This window comes from Dermochelys coriacea, chromosome 24, assembly GCF_009764565.3.
Source record: "Dermochelys coriacea isolate rDerCor1 chromosome 24, rDerCor1.pri.v4, whole genome shotgun sequence".
NCBI classification, from domain to species: Eukaryota; Metazoa; Chordata; order Testudines; family Dermochelyidae; genus Dermochelys; species Dermochelys coriacea.
This window is the reverse complement of record NC_050091.1, coordinates 9,537,181-9,562,669: the sequence shown is the minus strand read 5'-3', so window position 1 is coordinate 9,562,669 and position 25,489 is coordinate 9,537,181. Positions and strand designations below refer to the sequence as shown.

The window sequence follows — 25,489 nt, the reverse complement described above, 5'->3', positions numbered from 1 at the left end:
TGAATGTGAGCAAGGGGAGAATCCTGCTATTAAAGGATCTATCCCTACGAGGGGTGCCAGCCCCTCAGCAGAGTGGAGCTGCATGAATTGTGGTTTTCCTCATTCCTGCAGCTGTTGCTCTCTGTTTTCCTTAACTGTCGCTGTAACAGGAATCTAAGTACTTAATTAACCTTGAAACAGGAACGGACCCCTTGGCTCCCCGCTCTCATCTCCTTCCTTCTCTGGGTTTCATTACTCTTTCTCCAGCCCTTTTCTATCCTCCCTTTGTCCCCGCAGCCCATCCTGAGCATCTCTCTCAATTGACCGGGCTCCACCTCACATCACCCCTCCCATGGGTTTGGAGGCTGCCTTGCACCCATGGCCTTGAGCACCATTTACACCTCCAGTGCCAGCTTCCACTGAGCAAGAAGGCAGTCAGCCATCAGGCCTGAAGTAGTAGGGGTACAAAATCCTCTCCAGAGCCAGGCTCATCCTATGCCTAAGGAATGGTACTGGGACTCAAAAGACTCGGTTCTGATCCCAGCTCTGCTACTGTCCTGCTGTGTGTTCTCATGTGCCTCAGTATTCCCATCTGTAAATTGGGGCTATGTAGCAAAGTGAAAACTCACTGGCACGGTGCCTCCTGCTAGTTGACCTGGGAATTAGCTCAATTCCAGCCCAGAGCACCCTCTTCAGGCCAGTGGCTCACCTGCCTCAGGCCCCCCATGTCCCTTCCAGACCCTGGTGCCCCTTTACCTCAGGGTTCTGCCCCCAGCAGTAACCCACAGTCTGGGTCTCCCCTCCCAGGGGAACCCCCAACCCTCTAAACCCTCCTTGTCTCAGTGGCTACTGCCAGTCATCATCTAGCCCTATGCTCACTGGGGTAGACCGTTATCTGTAATGGCCACTCATCACTAGCAAGGGGTTAGGATCTGCTGCCTTTGCCCATTCCCAGGCTGTATCTCCAGTATCTCTGTGGACCTTCACCAAGGCCTGCAGCCTGGGGGTTTACCAGGCTGGAGCTCCCCAGCTCCCCTTACCCAGCATTGCACTGCACTGCACTGCACTGCACTGCACTGGGTGCCTTACCCCCAGGCAGCTAGCCCTTCCCACTCCACAGCTAGAGTAAGACTCCTCCCAGCTCCTAGCCCACAACCCTCTTATCAGGGCCAGCTGGGACCGAATTTAGCTGGCCACAGCTGTGGCTGCTTCCCCAATCAGCCTAGCTTGACGGCTTTTAACCTAGCAGAGTGAGGCAGCTGTCCCACTACAGGGCAGGATATGCTATTTGCTTGGAGCTCTCTGGATACAAAGTGCTATGTAGGAGCTGGGCAGTGCTGTGCGGGCCCACAGTGCATGTAGATGTCTCTGGCCTGGTCTGAGCTAAATAAACAAGACATTGAAGGAAGGTGTATTAGCCCAGCACTGCAGTGGAGGCCCAGAGAGATTCCAGATGTAGCTATACACAGTTAATTTTGTCTCCATCTGTACACTCTAACGATCGAGGTGCCTTTACACCAGTCTAACTATGTCCACCTCACAGGATGGTGGTGATCCAACTAGACCAGTTGCTAAACCATCAGTACAAAAGGTTTGCCTCAGGTCACCCAGGGAGTAGGTAAGAAAGCAGGGAGTCAAGCCCAGCTCTCCCCTGACTGCCAGCCCATGTGCTACAGCCAGACACCCCACCTCCCTCTCCTAACCTGAGCTGAAATACGGCCACGGACGTGATCAGGGTAAGGGCCCAATAATGTCATTGAAATGATGCGAGTCTCCTTGCAGAAGAGTTAAGCTCCTAGGGTGAATTCCCCCTGCCAGGGGAGGGTAATATTATTGCTTTCCTTTTACAGATGGGGAAACTGAGGCACAGAGAGAGGCAATGGCGTGTCCAAGGTCACACAGCGAGGGCAGCCACACTCCAGTGCAGAGGGGCTGGCAGGAAGCCTACACACCATTTAAATCCCTCTTAAGCCCTCGTGCTGACCATCTGCACTGGGTTGAGGGGGAATTACATCCTGTGGCCATTGCAAGAGATGTGCCTGCTGTCCTGGCAGACTTGGGTTAACAACTCAGGGACCACAATTCAGCTCCCTCTGAAAGCAGAGATGAAACCTCTATGGACTTAAAAGGGAGCAAGACTGAGGAGCCCTGAGCTTTGGGAAATTGAGGCAATTCTGGCCGCACTATGCCAAAGGCAGGAATTTGTTTCTCATCTCTGGCTTAAAAATGAGGCTTGCCCCTTAAACTGGGCAGCCTGCCCCATAGGGCTACAGGCTCAGGGATGGAGGGGGGTGATTTTGATTGGCTGGCCGCTGATAGGGTGACCACATTTCCCTATGCTGAATATGGGACATTTGGTAAAATTACTTGTATTCAAGTGAGTTCAACAGCAATCAATCAGAACTAGGCAGGACAAACGTTCAAATTAACATCAAGTTGACTGAGCCCCTGTTAAAAAGAAATACTGCGTAATTGGATTCTTTCTATTTACCTTCTTATCTTTAAAGATTTAGGGTTCACACGGGGAGAGGTGATACTCACACCCCTATTCCCCCCCATGGGGAGAGGTTACATACACACACACACACCCCTGTACACCTCTCTCCCATGGGGGGGTGACCGACTGACCCAACCCTCCCTGCCCGGCGCTATCCGCCCTCCTTGCCTGGCTGGGCCCCTGGGATGAATTCGCCTCTCCTGGTACCTGCTGCTGCGTCTTTCCGAGGCAACACATTGGGGAGCACGCAGGGTCAGATGCCACCCCCCGATTTCTGCCAGGGTTCACACCAGAATATGGCCAGCAGTGGCCTTTTGGCATTGTGTGGGAGGAAAGGGACAAGAGCTGCTTCCAGCTGTGGGGGGTGGCTGGGGTGGGAGGAAGGGATGACCTGGACCATGTCTTTGCAGAGCTCATCTCTCCACCCCCGCGCCGCCCCACCCTCCCCTGTGGCTGAAAGCAGCTTGTCCCTTCCTGCTCGCACAGTGTCGAAAGGCAACTAACACCTCCAGGCTGCTGCTGACAACGACATAACCCAGCTGCTTCCTGTCCCTGGCTACAGCGCCTGCAGGAAGGGGTTAAGCCCCAAGGATGCATTGTGCACAGGGCCAGGGAACCTGACTGCAGGGGCTTCAGCCAACCCAGCCAGGGGAGGGTGTCTAGAGAATGGAGCACCCTGCGTTCCCTGGGGGCATGACCCAGGGCGGGTGAAGAGGGTGCTAGGCTCCTGCCTGGGAGGCAGCTGTGGAGCCTGCAGGGTCGGGGCGTGAACAGGCTGGAAATCGCTTCCGCCCCCCACCACTCCAGAGCTTAGCTGTGGAGCAGAGAGGCTTCCCCATGCCAGTGCTGTGCGAGGCTTTGGCACATACAGGGCTTGACTCCTCCTGGCCAGTGCCCTGGGCTGGAGGGTCTTGGGCTTTCCCGGGGCGCTAGCCCAGCCGCAGGCAGTGGGGGAAGGAAGGAACCTGCCGGCCAGGCTGCTGGTGAGCTGAGCGCTCCGACCAGGGGCTGGTTCTCTGCCCAGCGCTGAGAGCGGGACACACCCCGCTGGGGGGGATATGGAGGAGCAGCAGGGCTGGGGGGGGCAGGGTGAAGGGGCAAAGCAGGGAGAGGACGGTGAGAGGAGGAGCACGTAAAGGGCCGATGGGTGGGCAGCAGAAGCGACACGTAATCAGCTGCCGCCTGGCGCCTGCCCACACTCACCAGCCACTGCAGTTCAGAGCGCGCAGCCAGTGCTGGCCAGAAACAAGACGGGGGGCAGGGCCCTGCTGGCCCAGAGCCGGTGCACAGCAGGGGCTGCACTGATGGACCAGCAGGAGGAGCAGACAGCTCCATGTGCTGCAGCTTTGCCCCCCAACACCCCCATCGCCAGCCACTGGTTCCCCCCCGAACTCACCGCTGGTGGGAGGGTGGCTGGCAGGCAGGGATTCAGCCAGCAGCCCGACCCACCAGTACTGAGGGGGGGAGACAGAAAATATGGGACAATTTGCCTGTTTTTAAGAAAATGTTAGGACACCCGCAGGAGGGCTTAAATACAGGCCTGTCCCTTTAAAAACGGGACGTCTGGTCACCCTAGCGGCCAATGTCTGGGCGTGGTGACTTTGAGTGGCAGTCCAAGCAGATGCCTCGAACCAAAGGCTTTAATGTATTAGATGGTCATTTCTTTCGGGCAGGGACTGTCTCTCTGTTCTGTGTTTGTACAGTGCCTAGCACACTGGGGTCCCGGTCTAAGAAGAGGGCTCCTAGGTGTTACCATAATACAGCTAATAAACAATGCACAGCACCTAGTGTGATGGGGTCCCGGGCTATGGCTGTAGTTCCTAGGTTTTACCGTAATACACCAAATAAGTAATGTACAGCACCTAGCACCATGAGGCCCTGGTCCATGACTGGAGCTCCTGGACATTACCATAATACACCTTTAATAATAATAATAACAATTAAGGGGATGAGAGTGACACCCAGGCCTTGTCTGTACTAGGAAATTGGGATGATGATCTCATTGAACCAGTCAGCTAGGCCTGATTTAAGCACAAATGGCTCCGCTCGCCTGCCCTGCCCATGCTGATCTGTGTCCTGGGGTTTGCCCTGCACCCATGCTAAATGGTTTCAATAGCGATGCATTGTAGCCAATTATGGTCATTTTCTCATCCATGTATTAGCGTGCTATGTGAGGTTCTGATCAACGTACATGCTATGTCAAATATAATTGTTACATTTGAACACAACGAAGAGGTTCCAAGCTAAATAATCCTCCCATAACAACTGCTCAAGGAGACTCATGTGGAGCAGCAGTCAAGGTAGAAGGCCGGCAGGGTACGGCAAAAGGCCAACAGCATTCTGGGTACTTAGCCCATAATACCTGCAGGAAGATTGTGGGAGATTCCAAATGGCCTTTAGGAGCCCAGCTTGTGGAGGAAGAGGTCAAACTCCCATGAACCGGCGAGGTAAATTCCCACAATCCTGCAGTGTTCTGTGATACTCATTTGGCCACGTAACATCCCTCTACGAGGGCATGCCCATTGTCGATAAATGACCAGGAATGTGGTGCCCAATAAGCGTGGCCTGGTGGGTAGGCATTAGACTGGCGCTCCAGATACCTGACTTCTGTTCCCAGAGCTGCGGTCCGACCTTCAGCTAGATACAATCCCTTCCCACCGGCTGTGTGTCTGCAGACTGAAAGCTCTTTGTTGGCAGGGACTGTCCCTTGGTATGTTTGCACCATGCAACAGGCACTCGACTGTAGGATCCAGTGTACGAGAAATAACAGCAGTCCTGCATCTGGGCCTTTGCATCTTTCTTTCTGCAAGGAAACATGCTGCTGCTACAGCCCAGCCTTTCTCGAACTGCTCAGAAGCCAGGGCGAGATCCTGCGCTCAGCTACTGTGACCCGAGTTGGCCTCTTGGTAGCTCTTCCCCTCCCTGCTCCCTTTGAATTTGCTACAGTGTTTTGTAACAGGTCACCTGGACTCCCTGCTGCAGATAGCCAAAAGAAACGCCAGAGAAATTTCCTGAGTCATTATTTCCAATTAATCGTCATTTAATTAGCCCACAACGGGATCTTTCCGAAATATCACTGGCACCCGCAAACCCATTCAGCAAAGATCAATTTGTTCACAGGCTTCCAATTCATTAACAATTATGGTGTTGACGGGGCTAGCCCAAGACAGCGATGTGACTACAGGCGTGTCTACACTATAGCCATTACAGCACACACCTATGGCACTGCGGCTGTACAGAGCTGTAGCATAGAAACTTACTACAGCGACAGAAGGGGTTTTCCCATTGATGTAGGTAATCCACCTCCCCGATTCTTGCACTGACCTAGGTGGGTCTCCATTGGGGATTACGTGGATCTAACTATGGCACTCAGGGGTGGGAATTTTAATTGTATATCAGACTTGAGAGTCAGGACTCCTGGGTTCTTTTCCTGGCTCTGCCACTGACTCATCAGGTGACCTTAGGCAAGTCACTGCCCGCTATGTGCCTCAGTTTCCCCATCTGTACAATGAGAAAAATAATACCTGCCTCATATGAGGACTTGCAGGAGTTAATGAGTGAGTGCTTGTAATGTGCTTTGAGATCCTCATATGTAAAGGACTAAGGCAGTGTAAACTACGTATAAGAGAGCATGGGTTTTTCTGGCTACTGCTGTGGTGTATTGAAAACTGTGTTAAAATTATGATCAGTGACTTTAAATCCTGAGGGAGGGGGCTCCGTAGGGAAGCAAGCATGTGATTGGTGTCAGACAGCAGACAGCCAGCATAGAGGAAGGTGTGGGGACTTGTTCCCCTCTGTTTTAGGGAGCAGCATAGGTGGTGGGTAACATAAGCCAGGGGAGGCCAAGCCTCCCCTAACGCAGGCCATACCCCCCATTGCTCTGCTGGGAGACCCCACCCTTGTTCCCCCCTTCCCTGAAGCCAGCTCCAGCCAATGGCCAGGGCTGCTCAGGCCAGCCTTGGGATCTGACTGGTGCTGGGGCCGATCAGCTGCCCCATGCTCAGGGGTTGGGGTGACTAGTGGCTTGGGGCTCTTCCAGCCACGGGCGAGCCAGAGCTCTGGTGGTGGTGGGTGGAAGGGGCGGGGCCAGCAGGCTAGCCTCCCCAAAGGGGGCTTCACCTGCTGCCCAGGGGGAGCAGCCTGTTTGTGACCGTTCTGAATTCTAAGCAATAAAGTTGTGTTACGTTGCCAACTTTCTGCAAGATATGCTGTGAAACATAACACCTGCTTCCCACCGCTGGCTGGGAATCCCAGCTGGGTTTTAAGCCCCAGCTCTGGCCTGTTATTCAATCGTCTGAGAAGGGCTAGCCTTCCTTGGGAGGTAGAAAGCGGAAAAGAGGCAGCTGGGGGCAAAGCAGTTCCACTGCAGCCATAAACAGGTGCAATTCACACCACCTTCTCTGTGAAGCCTTGGACATGCACACGCAACCAAACGGGTTATGGGCCAAACTCACCTTTTCCCCAAGCTTTGCCTTTACAGTATTACCAACAGTATGGCACCCTCTGAGGCAGGACAACGTCTCGTGATGTTGCCAAAAGCTCCAGCTAGCGTGTGATTTGGGGAAAGTGAAACAGAGGGAGGCAGAGCCGCCTATGTATTGCACTTTGCCTAGGGAAAGAGGCACTCAGCTGTAAGCCCAGCACCCATGAGATCTAATCCACACTCTGTGCCAGCCACAGCCCAAGTTCCTGTCTTGGGGATAACTCTCATTCCCTCCATTTCCCACCAAAGACAATTGAGAGTTTGCGTAAGGGCACATCGGACAGAGCTGGGAATAGAACCCAGGTCTCAGACAGAGCAGTGGCTCATATTCCGCTGCCTTTTGGTAGAAATGCACAAAACTGTTTGCTAGGAGCTGGGAATGGGCGACGGGGGATGGATCACTGGATGATCACCTGTTCTGTTCATTCCCTCTAGGGCACCTGGCATTGGCCATTATCGGAAGACAGGACACTGGGCTAGATGGACCTTCGGTCCAACCCAGTATGGCCGTTCTTATGTTCTTAAACTGGGTGCTTCTGCAGCTCACTCCCTAGCAACTAGACCACATCTAGATGTTTGTGACTCTGTTTCAACTTCTACACTAAGAGATTTGGTACTTTGCATCCAGTAGAAGCAGCTCCTGCTGGCAGCAGTCCCAGGTTCAGGGGGCCATTGGGCATTGGTGCTGTCTGGCCCATAATCTACACCTGGAGCCAGGAAGCAAAATCAAGACTCTCAACACTTGCTGCCCAACAAATGCTTGTGTAACGAGCTGGCAGAGTGAGTGCTTTGCCTCCCTGTCTGGGCTGGTCCACATTCATGCTAACAGCACCCTTCCCCTAGTGCCGATTACTCCCACCGAGGAAGAGCGCCATGCTGCAGATTGGGTGGTTCTGGGTTCAGACCCGGGTGATGGTAAGAAAAGGTGGTAGTATGTTTAACTGTTGGTGTAAGGTCCCTGGAGCCATTGTGGGAATGCTTTTGTCTCGCATGATCTTTAGATGTAGTTGTGGGGGTTGTGCTGATAGTTGTTCTTCGGTGGCCCTTCTAATCTCTGAGGAGTCCAGTGACACTTTAAAGACTAACAGATTTATTTGGGTATAAGCTTTTGTGGGTAAAAAACCTACTTCTTCAGATGCATGGCACCCATAAATAGGTGCAATTCACACCACCTTCTCCCATGCATCTGAAGAAGTAGTTTTTTTACCCACAAAAGCTTATGCCCAAATAAATCTGTTAGTCTTTAAAGTGCCACCAGACTCCTCATTGTTTTTGTGGATACAGACTAACATGGCTACCCCCTGATACTTCTAATCTCTGTATGTTGGTTAATGGGAACTATCTCTTTAAGAAAGGATGGGGCAAGTGACTGGTTTGGAGGTTTTCCCTGGGTGAGAGTGGAGCTCCCTGGCCATGGGGGGGTGGGGGGTGGGCAGCCCAGGAAAGAGTAGGACTTGATTTAACCAAGGAATCTTTAAACAAGCTCCTTCTGCACCCTCCCCTGCCCCAAGCACAAATTCAGAGCAGGGCCCCCTCGCTATCCAAGTGCTGCTCAGAACTCCCAGCCCTTTGACTGATTTGGAGGGAGATTCTTTGTCCTGGGTAATACAGGGGGTCAAACTAGAGGGTCCGAATGGCACAGGCGCCAACTCCGTGGGTGCTCCGGGGCTGGGTGCTCAGCACCCACCAGCCACAGCTGTCCCGTGAGGCCACCAATCAGCTGTTTAGCGGCTGGGGGAGGTGCTTGGGGGAGGGCGGAGAGCAGGTAGGCAGGGACCTCGGGGAAGGGCGGGAAGAGGCAGAGTGAAGGCGGGGTCTCAGTGGAGGGGGCGGAGCAGGGGCAGGAAGAGGCAGAAGGAGGGCAGGCCACGGGGGAGGGGGCGGAGTGGGGGGCGGGGCCTCAGGGCAGAGTACCTCGGGTTAAAATAAAATTCAGTGCCTATGCAGAATGGGCCCTCCTGACCTTACTCCGAATCAGTCAAAGGGCTGGGAGTTTAGGGGCCTCATTTCCCTCCCCGGGGGCCGTCATTTACCCCAGTGCCATGTGAGTGCGAGATGGTACCAGGTCAGAACAGCAGGGCCTGATTTTTAGTTCCATTAATGCTGCTCTGGCAGCGTAAAGGGGGCGTCCGTTGCCATCCCACAATGTTGCCAGATTGCATGACTTTATCACAAGTCTTGCAATATTGGATGTTTTACATAAAGCCCCAGCGCCTGGCGTCAGGGCATGATGGGAGACACTCAGCTGTCTCTCTTTTTTTTCTTTTTTTAAAGTAAGTTTCTAGCCCTGCTGGCTGCAGAGAAGAGCCCGAGAACGTGACCCTGGAGGCTCAGAAAGCAGAGACCCAATGGATTGAACCCAACATGTATTATTTAAAAAAATGAATAAATACAAATCTCAAGCCAATCTCGTGATTTTGGCATGTTTGGGGCTGTCACGGCAGATCATACCCACGTTAAGGCCTCTTTGTGCTTCCAGTGCAATGCAAAGGTGTAAGTAAGATGCAGGCGGGTGGCGTTTTGGATTACCGCGCCCTGGTATAAACAGCTGTGTAAGGTGCCAGGGCAGGGGAGAGCCAGGCCCTGTGAATGATGCCCAGCCTGTCCTGCCCGCCTTCCCTCCACGCCCACCATCCAGAACCTGCCACCAGTCTGGGGATGCTCACCCAGGTGGCTGCCTGGGTGTAACTGACCTGGTGCTAAGCCCCAAGGTGATGCCCCGCATTATACCAGTGCAGCACTGCTCTGCAGGGCCTTTGTACTGCATTAATTGACACCGGTGCGAAAAGACAGGGCCTAGCACTGACACCTGCTAAGCCGGGCTTCCTGCGCCCTTTAAATCCACAGAGCTCTCCAGGGACTGAGGACTGGAGAAATCTTGCGCTGTTCCTGTTGTTCTCCATCCCCCACTTTCCCTGGGAGCGGTAACATGACCCTATCTGAGTGAGGGATTGATTTCCACCTCATTAACTTTCCTCTCAAACTTTCACTCTCCATCCTCCCTCTCCCGCCCCTTGCCTCCCACCTTTCACTGCCAGTTCTTTCTTTTTCTTTCTTTCTTTCTTTCTTTCTTTCTTTCTTTCTTTCTTTCTTTCTTTCACACTCCCCAGCTCCTCCCACCCCCCTGGGCCCCTCCAATCACTGCCAGCCCCATCCTTCTGCGATAGGGCCCTTGGGAATGTCAATCAACTCCCTTTGCCACCCCCTCCTTTTAAAAAATAATCCTTTCATTCAATTGAACTTGGACAAAGTTTTGTAAGAGGGGAAGAAAAAAAAAGAGGCATGAAATAGATGGGAGACCAGGGCTTTCCAGATCCTCTTATCTGATTGTGGAAACAGCACTTAAGAGCCCTTGCCCCCGCGCCACTGCAGCTGAACCTTGGCAGTTTAGGGCACCAACTTTACCCGGCTCGGCTCGCAGTGTGAGAAAGTTTTGCACACCACTGCTCCGACCGGGCGAAGGGGGGATCGGGTCATTTTCATCTCAGGTTCCACCACAGTCCAGCCATCGTGGACCCCACCTGCGAACTGTCCCTCTTCCTCTGGACTCAAGGTAAGGGCAGGATCCATTCCTAACTGGGGTGAAGGTGGAGCAGGGGATAGTTCTGCATTGCACTCTGATTTGATGGCCTGGACTCCTCATGGGTGCTGCTGCTCAACTGGTGTTACCCTGACTTGGATCTTCCATTCCGTCAGATGCCGAGATGATGGTAGGCAGAGAGAGAGAAAGAGACAGGCTGATTCTGATTGTGCTTATGCTGGTTTTACACTGAGGTGCATTTCAGTGGGATCTAACCTGCTTTATACTGGGGTAAATGAGAGCAGGATCAGGGCCGGAGAGAGAGGGAGGGGTAGAGGGATGTAAGAGAGAATATAGCAAAACCTGTAGAGAGACTCAAACTTTTATTTGAAGTGCAGGCAGAGTGGAAAGTCTCTCATTCACAACAAAAATCTCCTGTAATCAATATGTCTTTGGGATCCCAGCTGACCCCCCTGCCCTGTGTCAGTCAGCTGTGAAGTTCTGTAGCCCGAGTGTTTATTCTTTTGCATTTCTGTGTGTGCAGGGGCGGGTGGGATCCCACCAGACAGCCCTCCCTGACTGCCCTCTGCCAGCCTGACATTCCGGGCTGCTGGAATGGGATCCGTCCCCTGCCCGTATGGCCGACCCCAGTGCGGCCTCCTTGTTGGGCTGGGATTCCTTTCGCAGTGGGGAGCGGGCGCTGATTGATGAGTAGGTGCCACCGCAGCCAGTGTGGGGGGGAGATTGGGTCCTGCAGCTTTGAATTCGCAGAACCCTCCACCTGGAGCCTGCTTCGCATCTGCCCACACTAGAGCCCCAAAGCAGGCACCCTGGGCTTCCCCTATCACCTCCTTCACTCACCTCCCCTTCCCCTCTCTTTGCATCTGACATGGGCCCAGCAGCTGGAGACGGGCAGCTAGAAAACCACTGCCCTCATTACTCTGCCCTGCCTGCATCGCGATGGCTACAGGGCCAAGTGCCTGCACTCGTCCCTAAGTGTAATTGAGTGACAAACGCAGGGTTGGGTCCATGGTTCGTGAATGATGCCATTAAATGTCCTCCAGGCTCCCAACAATTGGCTCGATCCAGCTGTTAATGGCACAATTATTAGAAGACCCCAGCCGAGAGCAGGGGCTCCCTTAGGTGCTGCAGAGTCACCTCATGAGAGAGGGACCCCAAAGCGCTCACAACCCACTGTCAGAGGAGAGATTATTATCCCCACTTGACGGCTGATGGGGAGAGATTAAGGAAAGTGTCCAAGGCTGTCCTGGGAACCTGTGGCAAAGCCAGGAACTGAACTCCTCTCTCTAAACTCCCTGCTCAACTCTTATGCTACAAAAGCATGCATCCTCTCCTTATTTAGGTGGAAGCCCAGCCCCATAAAGGCCGCACCTGCCCTGCCTCCCCGAGGCATAATGCCTGGGTGAGTTGGATGCTCTGTCCCGAATTGCTCAGAAACAGGCACACAGCTGTCGATTGCCCATCCTGCCTGGGCTGAAAAGGTGGAGAGGGGGCAGAAAAGGGCCATGCAAACCATCTGAAAAAGGCTTCTTGTGAGAGACATACAGAACTCTGGTTGTTTACCTGATCAAAGAGACGACGGAGAGGTGACTTGATTACACTGTAGGACTGCTTTCCCCGGGAGAAAATAATGGATGCTAATGGGCTCTTTCATTGGGGAGAGAAAGGCCGAATCAGAGCCAGTGGCTGGCAGCTGAAGCCGGATAAATTCCAGTTAGAAATTAGGCCCACGTTTCTAACCAGGAGGGTGGTTTGGCCTTGGGACAAACTCCCAGGGAAGTGGGGACGCTGCCTCTCTTGATATCTTCAAACCAAGACTGGCTGCCATTCTGGAGGAGATGCTTTAGCCAGACAGGTTTCAGAGTAGCAGCCGTGTTAGTCTGTATTCGCAAAAAGAAAAGCAGTACTTGTGGCACCTTAGAGACTAACAAATTTATTAGAGCATAAGCTTTCGTGAGCTACAGCTCACTTTATCGGATGCATCCGATGAAGTGAGCTGTAGCTCACGAAAGCTTATGCTCTAATAAATTTGTTAGTCTCTAAGGTGCCACAAGTACTGCTTTTCTTTTAGCCAGACACAAGTTACTGGGCTCAATGCAGGGGGAACTGGGTGAAAGTTCCTGGCCTGTGATATGCAGGGGGCCAGACTAGATGATCGAATGGTCCTTTCCGGCTTTAAATTCTACGATCTATGACCCTATCATGCTGGGAGGCTGTGCTGCATTATACAGACATGCCAGCCCCACCATGCTCATTTCTAAAGATATCCCTGAAAGGGCCGGGCTAGAGCACGAATGGCTTCTCTTGAGATAACCGCCCAGGTGAAAGGTTGGGCTTTTATTGTGGACAGCGGCTCCCCAGTAGGGTCTGCTTCCCGTCTCCAAAGCCCTGGACTGGGTGAGGCAGTTCCAATGCCTTGATTGTTTTATTAGTGCTGGGTGAGAAGTACAGCGCCAGGTCTGGGAATGCCCCTTCAGAGCCTTAGCTGCTTTTTGCTTCCTCTCGTTCCTATGCACTAGTCATTCATGCCAATGGGATTTTGTTTGAACCCAGGTCTGGGGACTGGCTACCCTAGTCACAGATGCCTGTATTCCCCTGTGAAACAGGCGTAGATGTGAGCAAATCAGAGAATCCCCTGCTCATTATTCTGCCAGGGGTCTTCAGTCCAAGAAGGAGGAAGGATGGTCAGTGGTTCAGGCACTAGGTGATAACTCAGGTTTCCTCTGGCTCCCTGTGTGACCCTGGGCCAGTTAATTCTCAACAACTGGGGCCAGATTTTTAGATGCAGCACAGTGGGTGCTAACAGCACACAAGGAGCTGTTGCTGACTCTGGCGATTTTATCCCAAGTCTCACGTTTACTCGCTGCTTTTCTTCAAGCCCCAGCTGCTGGAGTCAGGTGATGACACGTGCCTCTCAGCTGTCATTCAGTACTAAAGTTTATAGCTCTCACAGTTGGGGAGAAAAGCTGAACATTGTGGCCCCAAAAGGCTCACAACCCAGAAAGCAAAGAAACAGAACCCACAATGTATTATTATTATTTGTATTCTCATAATTTGTAAGCCCATCTATTGATTTTTAGGGGGCCCAGCTCATGATTTTTAAAGGCTTAGTGTTGACAAGATTGTAACTGGGGTATGCTGCTGAGCTCTTGAGAATCTGCTCCTCCATCCCTGTGTAAAAGGGGAATAACAATAACTAATTACTAATAATTAGTCATTAATAACCTTTCCCCTACCTCATGGGCAGCTTGTGAGGAAAAATCCTTAAACACTTGCCAGATCCGGATGAAGTTATCTGGTGAAGCCCTCAGCATGGCCTTGGACCCCATGGCGCTAGGTGCTGTACAAACCCTGAACAAAAAGACAGTCCCTGCCCCAAGGAGCTCCCAACCTAACTATAAGACAAGCGACAACAAATGGGTAGAGAAAGTGAGGGAATGGAGGCTATAGACTCCCAGCCACATTCAATCAGGTAGCACAAGCAACATCATGTGACTCAATGCCTACCTATTCAATTACTGGAGGGAAATTTCCCCCCATATGCCCATAGACTGACCTTTCTTTGCATAAGCCGAGCCTGGAGCATTGGTGAATCAAAGCATAAAAATATCTGCATCTGTCTGGGGTTCATTTGTAGGCAGGAAAAAAAAAAGAGGGAAACTCTAGGGTAAACGATTGACAACACATAGCCAAACCTGCTGGGAGAGTCCTAAATACTGGTGTTATTCCTGTCATATGAAGCGTTAACAGAGCGCTGAGCATTCACCCGACTCTGCCCAGGCTGCCCCCTGCCCTGAAGAGCTGAAAATCTCAGGGGCTGATCCCATGAAGTCTTACACACTGGCATAACGAGTCACACTCAGGATCAGAAATAACAGGGTTTCAAGCAGACAAGAAAGAGAAACACAGAGCAAGGCATTAGTACACTGGCTCCCAGACTTTTCCATGGCAGGACTCCTCCAGGGCACACACACACCACACACACACCCCGTGCCGTCCCGCTGCACCTAGCTGGGATCTAGCAATGACACCCCTCCTGTTTAGCAATTTGTGATGGGAAGGCTGATCATGACTTCTGACACCTGCTTCCCCCGCCCAAGGGCTGTGACACCTGCTTGAGAAGTCCCTGCAGTGGTGGAGATTGTTAGTGGAGAGAAGGCAAGAGGGAGGGCAGCACAGAGTTAAATAAAAAATAAGAGGAGGATGTGGGGGAGATGCAAAGGCAAGAGAGAAAGGGCGTTTGTGATACAGGTGTGCTATGCGAGGGAGCATCAGAGCCTGCTCCAACTGCTCCCCCGCTATCTATCTATCCCCATTCACCCCCTATCTATCTATCTATCTATCTATCTATCTATCTATCTATCCCCATACCCCCATCTATCTATCTATCTATCTATCTATCTACTGCACTTGAGCACCTCACAGATACTTAAAAAATCTTCTTTCTTTCCAAGGCTGTACAAAATCTTGTATTATATTGGGGGTTGTGTGAGTAGGTGGGTGTTTTGTGGTGGAGGGGTTTGTTGTGTGAATGGGTAGATGTGTTGTGGGGTGTGTGTGTAAAATATATCAAGGGAAAGTGCAGTTGAAGAAACCAATTTTCCTATAGTTCTGAGCATAGTAAGGCCTGTGGCTTCTTCTTTCCAGTGGCCGCCGTGAGTTCCACCGTCTCGCTTTAACCCCTATGACCATTCTGCTTTCTGCGCTTATGAGCCTTCCCACCCCTTCCCCCCCCCGCACCCACATTGCTTCCTGACTCCATTGTACCATAGCTGTCATGGCAGGTCCTGGTTGTGGGCTGGGGTGTATTTTCACTGGTCCCACAAAGGGCTCTGAAGAGCAGGACAGATTCGGCTGGACCCTGGGAGCTGGTGCAGAGAGGGCAGACCTGCCAGGACATGTTGTTGAGTAGATGTGCTGGACCAGGGCATGTGGCCTCCCTTGCCACCCCTAGTAGGTGGAGGCCCGGCTCTGTGCTGGCTCCGAACGGATCGTTGCTCTGGGCATCCTGTGTCTCTGTGTCCTTTGGGTTTTCACTGCCTTCCTTGTGCCACTGGGCTGAGCTTTTCTTGCTTCCCATGTTTGACAGCATCCCCACCCCCAGCACCAAGAAAGGGAAGCATCTTAGCCCCCTGCAACCTCTTGTCTGCAAAACCATCACCAACAAGGGGGCAGCAAAATTCAGGTGAAAGCAGCACACAGAGAACTGACGGGGAGTGGGGGGCAGCTCTTATGGGTGTGAGCTGGCTCTGAACAGACAGAAAGGAGCTCACTTCGTCTCCCCGTGCCTCAGTTTCCCCATCTGTACAGTGGGGATAATGGCCCTGTGTTGACTCTCAGAGGGTCTGTGAGGAGGAATACAGTAAAGATTATGAGGTGCCCAGACACTAGGTGACAGACAAATTACTTGCACAGCTGTATATATGGACTTGACAGAGGCAAACACATCCACTGTCTTGAAGAGTTTACAGTGCAGGAGGGGCAGGACAGGCATGTGGGGAGGGCATGGGGTTATGGATGGGGAAGAAGTGGTTATTATAGTCATTACATTTGGCCCTTAGAATCCCTAACCCTCAGAGTGCTTCATGACGCAGTTGGGGAAACTGAGGCACAGAGTGGGGCAGGCCTTGCTCACGTTCACACAAGAAAGGAGTGGAACAGCTCCCCAGTTTCCCCAGTCCTGGCCCTGTACCCCTACCCCCTGGAGCACACTGGCAAGGTGGGGGAGGGGCTGACAGACGGTGCCAAGCCAAGAAGTGGGAGAGAGGAGGGGAGAGGATCAGGAGGAGCATCAGTATCTTGGGGCACGGGTGGTGTGGGCAGAGGAAGTGAGACCGGAGATGTGGGCGGTGGTGAGATCACACAGGGCCCGGTAGGTGAAGATGAGTTGCCTGAGCCAGCTGGGATCTAAGGCAAACAGCCAGCGTGGCAGGTGACGGAAGGCCAGAGTGGGGTGGGAACGGGGCAGAGACCCCAGCAAGGAGCAGTCAGTGACCAAGGGGCAGGCAGAGCTTTCAGCAGCTGCCAGTCGGGCCACTCCGTTGAGGAAGAGGCTGGATGTCTCTGCAGGGTGTGCGCTACAGGATGAGAAGGGCCCAGTGGACACAGGAAACGGGCAGGCTGAGAGATTAGGAGACCAGTAAAGACCTCATCTGTTTGCCTCTCCCTCCCCACCACGTGTGGCACAGCCCCCTGGCTGCAGGGCCCACTTTGGCACGTCTCTCTGGTGAACCAACTTCAGATCACAATTGCCAAGGAGACCAAGGGGTTTGGGTGGCCCTGACTGGGAAGCCCAGCTTGAGGGGCCTCAGGCCTGACCCTCCCTTGCTCTGCCCTTCAGCACGACAGCTGGCACCCTCTCCGAGGGCAGCAACAAACACAGCACTGCAAGACACACCACTGCAATTTCTTAAAAACCAGACCAACGCAGCACCGACAGCTCTCCTGGCTATCCAAGAGGGGTTTATCTGACAGCCGTCCCACCGGAACATAGCAGAATGTAACCCACCCACCAGAGAAATGTACCTAGGTCCAAGGATAGTCCTTGAAACCTGTAGACTCTCCTAGTGATGAAACCTACAGGACTCTACCGAAATTACACAGGGCTTGGTTTATGCAGCCATGTCGATCCCGGGATATTAGAGACACCAGGTGGGTGAGGAAATGTTTTTTATTGGACCAGCTTCTGTTAGTGAGGGAGACGAGCTACCCAGAGCTCTTCTTCAGCACTCAATAGAAATTACTCTCAAAATCACACTCATACCACTATAAAGTGGATGTCTGAGAGTGTCTGACCCCATTTTGCTCTTGTGAAAGGCTGTCCACAGGGCAGGGTGATGGAAAACCAGGCCCTGGAGATTTCAAGGCAGATGTGTCTAAAACAGCCTCTAGCACTGAATAGGGCATTTTTCTCCCTGCTATAGAATTTCTCAAGTGAGTTTGAGAATTCTGCAGAAATTACTGTGACCTTCCCTAGGACTGTTCCTGGAGGGAAGCACGTGGTTTAGAAAAGCATCTGTTCAGTCAGACTTTTTGTATTTGCTCAGGATTCTCTGCGCTACATTTTTAAAGTATATGTACTCAAGAAAGACCCTTATCAGAAAGGAAAGCTGCCATTGTAGTTAAGGCACTAGTCTAGGACGCAGGGAATCTATGTTTAATTCTCAGCCCCCTCCAGAGCTAAGTCACATAGTCACCCTGTGCCTCAGTTTCCCTTCTGTGAAGTGGGGGTAATACCCCTTCCTGGCTTGTCTATTTCAATCATGAACTCAGAGTGGCTCTTAGCATTTCCCATCCCTTTGCATAGGTGCAAATTGGAGCAGGACTGTTATGTCAATGGGAGCAGTCTTGCGTTCTGCTGATGTCCCAAAGCCAAGCGTTTCTGATAAAGAGCCGAACTTTCATGGGTTTATCTGGGGAAAAATCCCTGGTTGTTCTGAAGTAAGCTCTTTTTGGGATTGCCGCCAGGGCTCCCATGTCACAGTGGAATGAGTCCTTGTAGTGTTTCACACCCCCTCCAAGTGGGTGTAGATGGGGACGTCAGCTGCAAGGCAAGAGAGAGTGAACGTGGGACAGTGATTCTTCCCTACCTCTCTGGACAGCACCTATACGTGAATGCTTTCAAAGGCTCCCACAGCATTGGCAACAGGGGCTGGTCACAGCTGATAAGACCTATTCTGATCATCTCATCCGACCTCCTGCAGGGCACTGGCTAGAGAACCTCCCCCAGGGATTCCTACAGCCCGACATGATGCTGGGTGAGGTTCGATGGCCAGAGAGAGGTGGGCGCGTACAGGGATAGAGTGAGAGAGAAAGAGAGACAGAAGGGGTGGATGGGGCTGGCTAGATAGATAGATGGGGATGGTTAGCTAGAGACAGATGGGTGTGTATAGGGATAGATAGATAGATAGATAGATAGATAGATAGATAGATAGATAGATAGATAGATAGGGTTGTATGGTGATAGACAGATAGATTCCACTCTTCGGAAGATTACCATGACAGTTCAGCCTAAATTTCCCTTTGCTGACTTTTCTCCCAATGCTTCTGGCTGTAACTGCTGGGATCACACCTACCACTTCCTCCCCTCCTAGGTGTTTCCCCCTTGAGGCCCTGCTTTACTCCCCAAACAAATCCCCAGTGCTGCATAGGTTCACCTCCAGCGGAGAGCCCTCTTTGCACTGTCAGGGCAGCAGTGTGTGTATGTTAGGACATGGGGTTTGGAACAGCGCTGTCTCTAATACGCAGCTCACCTGCCCAAGGATTAGGAGTGGATTAGGGTCAGATCATGTTCTCTGGTTTGCGAGGAGTGGAAACCAAACCAAGAGCATAAATCAGCAGCCCCTGCTTCTAGCGATTGAGCGTGACAGCCTCTGAAAATAAACCAGCCAGGGGAAACAGATGCCCATGTAACCCAGTGGTGAGAATGTGACAGGTCCCATTCTGGGCCGATCTAGAGCGCATATGAGTTGTTACAGCCACAAGCTACAGCAGCTTGGATCTTTAATTCAAGTTGCAAAAAGAAAAGGAGGACTTGTGGCACCTTAGAGACTAACAAATTTATTTGAGCATAAGCTTTCGTGAGCTACAGCTCACTTCATCGGATGCATTCACTGGAAAATACAGTGGCTTTTCTCTGTAGCTCACGAAAGCTTATGCTCAAATAAATTTGTTAGTCTCTAAGGTGCCACAAGTACTCCTTTTCTTTTTGCGAATACAGACTAACACGGCTGCTACTCTGAAACCTGTCATAATTCAAGTTATAACAGCTCCTGCTTTTAGTCCTGGGGATCCCCACTTCAGTCCCTGGGGCGCCAGCTGAGTTGGCAGCTGTCCCATGCACTTAGGCTGCAGCTCCTACTTAAGAGTTAGAGTTTTAAAAGTGCCTGATACCCACAAACTCCCCCTGTGAGGCTTAAGACATAAAATTAATTGAACTCCGGCTGCTTGGGGGGATGTGGCACGAACATTTGACCCCATTTGTGGACTCCTTGCTTTTCAACGCCTTTGGTGTCCAGTTTGTTAGCGCACAGGCCAGAAGCCCGGACTCTTGAGGTCTGTCCTGGTTCTCTCAGGGTGTGTCCTTGGACAAGTTACTTCCCCTCTCTGTGCCTTAGTTTTCCTCTTTGTAAAATAAGAATTGCCTGTGTCATGGGAGGAGGCAGCTGTGAATCGTAATAAACAAGTGTCTGTGGTTTGACATCCATAGGCGGGCAGTGATGTAGAAGAGAGTAAAATATTACTGTGATTGATTAGGCACCCATATTGTGCTATAAATCAGTGCCTCTTACCATCTCAAATGACAGCATCTGGTGCACCAGCAACTCCTGAAAACAATCCTGTTTTCCAAACAAAGGACTGGAATTAGGTTAGCTGATTCTGTCACGTAAATGGAGTTGCGTCTGGAAAGCTGATTGGCGATTCATGGCCAAACTACACCATCTCCAAGCAAACAGATCAATAAGCAAAGAGCAGGAAGCTAAAATACCGATTTACGTAAATATATTTTAGCCTATTATATCAATGAGCATGCTAGTCGTTATGAGGTTTTTCCATATACAAAGACCAATTGGGATGGATGGCTGACATACCAGGGATTGAACTGGGAATCTGTGGAGCTAAAAGCAAGAAATACCACAGTTCGAGTTAAAGCACCACGATACCCTAGCTGCTGCTCTAACAGCTTCATGTCCTCTGTGGATCAGAGACCTGTCTCTCACACATACTCACCAGCAGGTTACACAATTGTACCTTTCAGTTTGATTTTCCATTTTTTTAGCATACACAAAATCAGCATCTATAAAGAACCAAAATCAAGTCTCCCGGAAGAGAGCAGAGTGTGTGTGTCTCTCCTATAACAATCTGCAAGCTGTGCTCTTTGATAGTATTTGTGGCACTGTAAAGGAGCAGTGCACAGAAAACACAAGGTTTTACAGCTTCCTAGGACACAATCATGAACTCTATAGCAAGGGTTCCAATCTGGTTTTAATTCTCAACCCCTCAAAACTTTCTGACTTTTTTTTGTTTATTTTTGTTTTTGGTCTATTCTCAAAAGTGATGTTTCCAGGGTTTATTTGTGAGGTTTGTAGATAATCCCTTTTGCTGTTTTTAGTCAGGTATGTAGAAAAAAGGCACTTTTCTTAGGGGGGTGGGTAAAGAGGCTGCCACACTTTTATCTTACACAGACAACACACAAACAACTGACCTTTGAAACTTGGTTCCTGATCCTACAGTCAGCTCAGCACAAGTAGATCTTGCATTGACTTCAGTGTGATTTTGCATGGTGCTTATTACAGAATTGGGGCCTTAGGTCCGCTTCTCCATTGCCTTACCCCTTGTGTTACCATGTACACTGACGCAAAGTGAGGCCTGAGTTACACTAAGGTCCCTTTACACACATGTGGCAGTGAAAAGGAGTGTTAAGGTGAGGGTAAATATAATTTACACACAATCTGAGGCCCTCCATATACAAACTGGAAGCTCTTTGGGGCAGGGACCTTCTCTTAAACCTGTTTTTGTACAGAATCTAGCACACTGGGGCTCTGCTCCATGAATAAAGTTCCTGAGAAATACAATAATAATAAATAGCCTTAGTATATATAAGAATCGTGCACAATTATGCTGATTTGGTAGCATTTCAGTGTTGCCAGCTCTCGTGATTTTACTACAAGTCTCATAACATTTGGTGTTTTTCTTAAAGCTTTTCTTAAAGCTCCAACTCCTGGAATCATGTGATTAGGTGAGAATCTCAGTCTTAATTTAAAAAAAAAAGTATGTTTCCAGCTCTCCTGAGTAGGGCTAAAAGCTGGAAAAAGTGATCCCAAAAGGCCCAGAAACCAGCAAGACAATACAAAGAACACCATAGTCTATTATTTTTTGAAAATCTCATGAATTTGAAGCCAATCTCATGATTTTGGGGGCCTGACTCCTGATTTTTGATCCTGGCATTTTATACCCACTTTGCACTGAGGTAGATGTCTGCTAAAGGTGGACAGCAATGGAGAACAAAATGTTTGAGGTGTAAATAATCCTGGCTCTCAAATCCACTACATGACCAAATGTGGAAAAATTGGCTGGAAATAAACAAAGTAATGGCTCTTTGAAAGTTGCCTGGGGAGTTTAAACAGGAGAAAAGGGACATAAGAATGAAAAGGGACATAAGACCATAAGAACGGCCATACTGAGTCCGACCAAAGGTCCATCTAGCCCAGTATCCTGTCTTCCAGCAGTGGTCAATGCCAGGTGCCCCAGAGGGAATGAACAGAACAGGGAATCATCAAGCGATCCATTCCCTGTTGCCCATTCCCAGCTTCTGGCAAACAAAGGCTAGGGATACCATCCCTGCTCATCCTGACTAATGGCCATTGATGGATCCATCCTCCATGAACTTATCTAGTTCTTTTTTGAACCCTGTTATAGTCTTGGCCTTCACAGTATCCTCTCGCAAGGAGTTCCACAGGTTGACTGAGCATTGTGTGAAGAAATACTTCCTTTTGTTTGTTTTAAACCAGCAAGGGGTGGGAAGGAAATGGCATTGCTGTCCTTTTTTGCTTCTTTATGTTGAACAGTGCAGCCTGGAAGTGTTTTTTCCCCCCAGAAGAAGTGTATGCTGGTTAGTTTGTGTGTGTGTTTACAGTAGAAATTTAGGTTTTGTTTACCTGGTCTCTGGTCAGTGTTATACAGGAGGTCAGAAAAGCTGATCACATTGGTCACATGACCTTAGAAGCTATGAATCAATGACAATGAAGTGACTCTGAAAGACCTCGTGGAGAGCTGAGGAATCATTAGGCTCATCTGAGAGGCCGTGCAATGAAACCCATCCCACAGCGTGGGAGAATTGTTTGGAGTGTTGTCATATCGCTATTTGTTCATTAAGAAACAATTAGGAGAGAAGGTTGCTTATGGACTTACTCAGATACATAGATCTTCATCAGCTGCCTCTCTGAGACCTCCAGCCAAACCAAGGACAATTGGACTTCCCATTGCGCTTGGCGCTGTACAAACACACAATAAAAGATAGACAAAGCCCTGGCTCTGGACAGCTCAGGCTCAAAAGAAGGGAGACTGAATCCTCACTGAAACCCAGGCCCCTTCAGAGAGCGTTGACAGCACAAAGGGACTGTACAGTCAGTGAGTGTGAAATTTACACCCACTTTGAGATGTCTTTACCCTTCCGGAGCAGTATGAAGGGCCCTTTGGGTCTGTTTCTGCTCCAGTCACAGGTTGGGCTTGCAGCCCATATGGATACACTCAAATCAGCTGTAATCTAATTAGTTCAGGTGCAGGAGCAGTGAAACCATGGCAGCGACCTAGGGTTCCCGGAGGGCTTTGTACAGTCATGCCGGGGCCCGTGCTGCAGCAGCTTTACTGCTCCGGATCCCATGCTAGCTCCATTAAAGCTAGCTCGGGTGTGTCCACATGAGCTGCAGCCGCACCCTGTGACTGGAGTGTAGACATACCCTTCCTGGCAAGGAGAATCTGAACCCTGAAGCGTTATCATCCCCATTTTGAGAAAGCTCGGGTGACTCCAGTAGAGCCAGGCTGGGGCAGTTGCAGGGAGTCCCTGCAATAGAGGGGGATGGGAAGGTGGCACACAGGAATGGGGTGGATGAAGGGATGCAAGGAGCCCCTGGCCTTTGCAGTGAAGGAACGCCCAACATGTGCCCCAGGCTAGTTAGTCAACAGCCACTGAATGGTGTTTGTCTACACTGGAGCCATCCATGGAGTGTAAAGTTGCTCGGGCCAGGTCTACACTAAAAAGTCATGTTGTCCCAGCTACATTGCTCAGGGGTGTGAAAAATCCACACCCCCCAGCGACATAGTTAAGCCGACCTAACCTGCAGTGTAGACAGCGCCAGGTGGATGGAAGAATTCTTCCATCAACCTAATGACTGCCCCTTGGGGAGGTGGATTAACAACAGCGACGGGAGAACCCCTCTCTCTCACCAACAGAGATTGGTCCATAAAAGCTATTCCCCCGCCCCGTCTCCCTAACAGCCGAGAACCAACTCAGCTGCAACTACGGTGCATCCATCAGCTGGGTCATTTGAAACCGGCCTGGGGAAGGAATCATTCCACGCTGGCCTGGATGACCGCACTGGTCTGTCTTGTCTCTCGGTTCCTGAGGACTCAGAAAGGATGTTCCAGTCCTGGGCTCCCTCCCCAGGGGTTTTTGGAGATGCCCCTCATCTATGGGCATCTTGAAAGAGGCGTTTCAATTCCTTGATTATCCCCACTCTGCCTTATGGCATTTCAGGCCTCGGTGACTCCTCATCCCGGGCCTTTCGCTCTGGCTCTGCTGGGTCAGGGAGCCGGGCTTTTGTGTTGCACAAACGAGTTCCACCCGATCTCCATTCTCCCCAGCTGAGCTCTGTGGCAGGGTGGGAGTAGCTTATGGCTGGCACTCCATAAACTTCCCTGCAGGGGCAATGCTGATTAAGGATGGAGTGATTAACCAGTTAACAAAGGGATTCAGCTCATCAGCTGGGGGAAGCTCGGGAAGGGCAAAGACACCCAGGATCTCAAAGCAGTGAAATCTCTCCCCCACCTTCTGCACTGCACCTAGCGGGTAGGTAGATGCTTGGGGAAAGCCTTCTGGGGGGGACACAAACCTATATAAGACACTGTAAATAAAGCACAGGGTGTTGAACCTCCTGGGAGCATGTGAGGATTGTTTGTGGTCGTTGTTGCTCTGCTTTCTGGTCTCTGGGGGTTCAGCACACAGCATGTGGGGGGGGGGTACCATACACAATGGTCTAGACCTGATTTTAATGCTTCTAAGCAGTGTGGTGAGGGGCTGATGGAGCCCACCCTGAAGTAACGTTGAAGTCTGCGCTGGCTGCCACAGACGGTTAGAAGCAATGTGACCTTTCAAGCAGGACATTGATACATGGGAGAGGGGTAAGAGAAGACCCACGGGAATGATGCCAGGGTTGGAAAACCTGCCTCACAGTAGAGGCTCCAGGAGCTCAATCTATTTAGTTCAACAATGAGAAGGTTAAGGGTGGACTTGATCACGGTCTGTATGTACCTAGATAAGGGGCAGAAATTTGATAATGGGATCTTCAGTCCAGCAGACAAAGGTGGATCAAGATCCAATGGCTGGAAGATGAAGACAGGCAAAATCAGGCTGAAAATAAGGTGTGAGTTTTTAGCAGCGAGGGTAATTCACCATTGGAACAATGTACCAAGGGCTGTGGGGGATTCTCCATCACAGGCAATTTTTCAGTGAATATGGGATATTTTTCTATAAGATCTTCTCCAGTTCAACCAGAAATTAATTTCAGGGACATCCTATGGCCTGTGACATGCAGGAGGTCAGACTAGATGATCGCCTTCTGGCCTTAGAAGCCATGAATCTATAAACCCTGTTCCAGCCTCAATCTTGCCAATCTTGCACCTGACAGACTCAAACTTTACAGCCAAAAAAGACCATTGTGATCATCTAATCTGGCCTCCTGCACATCTGAGGCCGCAGATCCTCACCCACTCCTGAAATAGACCCTTAACCTCTGGCTGAACAACTATAGTCCTCAAATCACGATTGAAAGACTCCAAGTTACAGAGAATCCATTTGCTCCAGTTTAAGCAACCAAATAGTCCATGCCCCATGCTGCAGAGGAAGGCCAAAAAAACCCAGGGTCTCTGCCAATCTGAGCTGGGGGAATATTCCTTCCTGACCCCAAAAATGGCGATCAGTTAGACCCTGAGTGTGTGGGCAAGATCCACCACAAAGACACCTGGGAAAGAATTCCCTGTAGTAACTCAGAGCCCTCCCCATTGAGTGTCCCTTCACCGGCTGTTGGAGATATTTGCTGTCAGCAGTCGCAGATCAGCTACATGTCACTGTAGGCATCACCATCCCCTCCATAAATGTCTCAAGCTCAGCCTTGAAGCCAGTTAGATTTTTTGCCTCCACTGCTCCCCATGGGAGGCTGTTCCAGAACCTCACTCCTCTGATGCTTAGAAACCTTCGCCTAATTTCAAGTCT

General features: G+C 50.8%; 1 protein-coding gene across 2 annotated transcripts in view; it reads left to right on the top strand.

Annotated features, from left to right (window-relative positions):
• The first annotated feature begins 9,866 nt into the window (after positions 1-9,866).
• KCNJ10 (potassium inwardly rectifying channel subfamily J member 10) overlaps positions 9,867-25,489 on the top strand; it is a 61,041-nt gene continuing 45,418 nt past the window's right edge. The window contains exon 1 of one of the 2 annotated variants that reach the window (XM_043501731.1): positions 9,867-10,512. The gene's annotated coding sequence lies outside the window, so the exon portion shown is untranslated. The remainder of the gene's footprint in view (positions 10,513-25,489) is intronic. The other variant, XM_038383487.2, reaches the window with a different exon arrangement.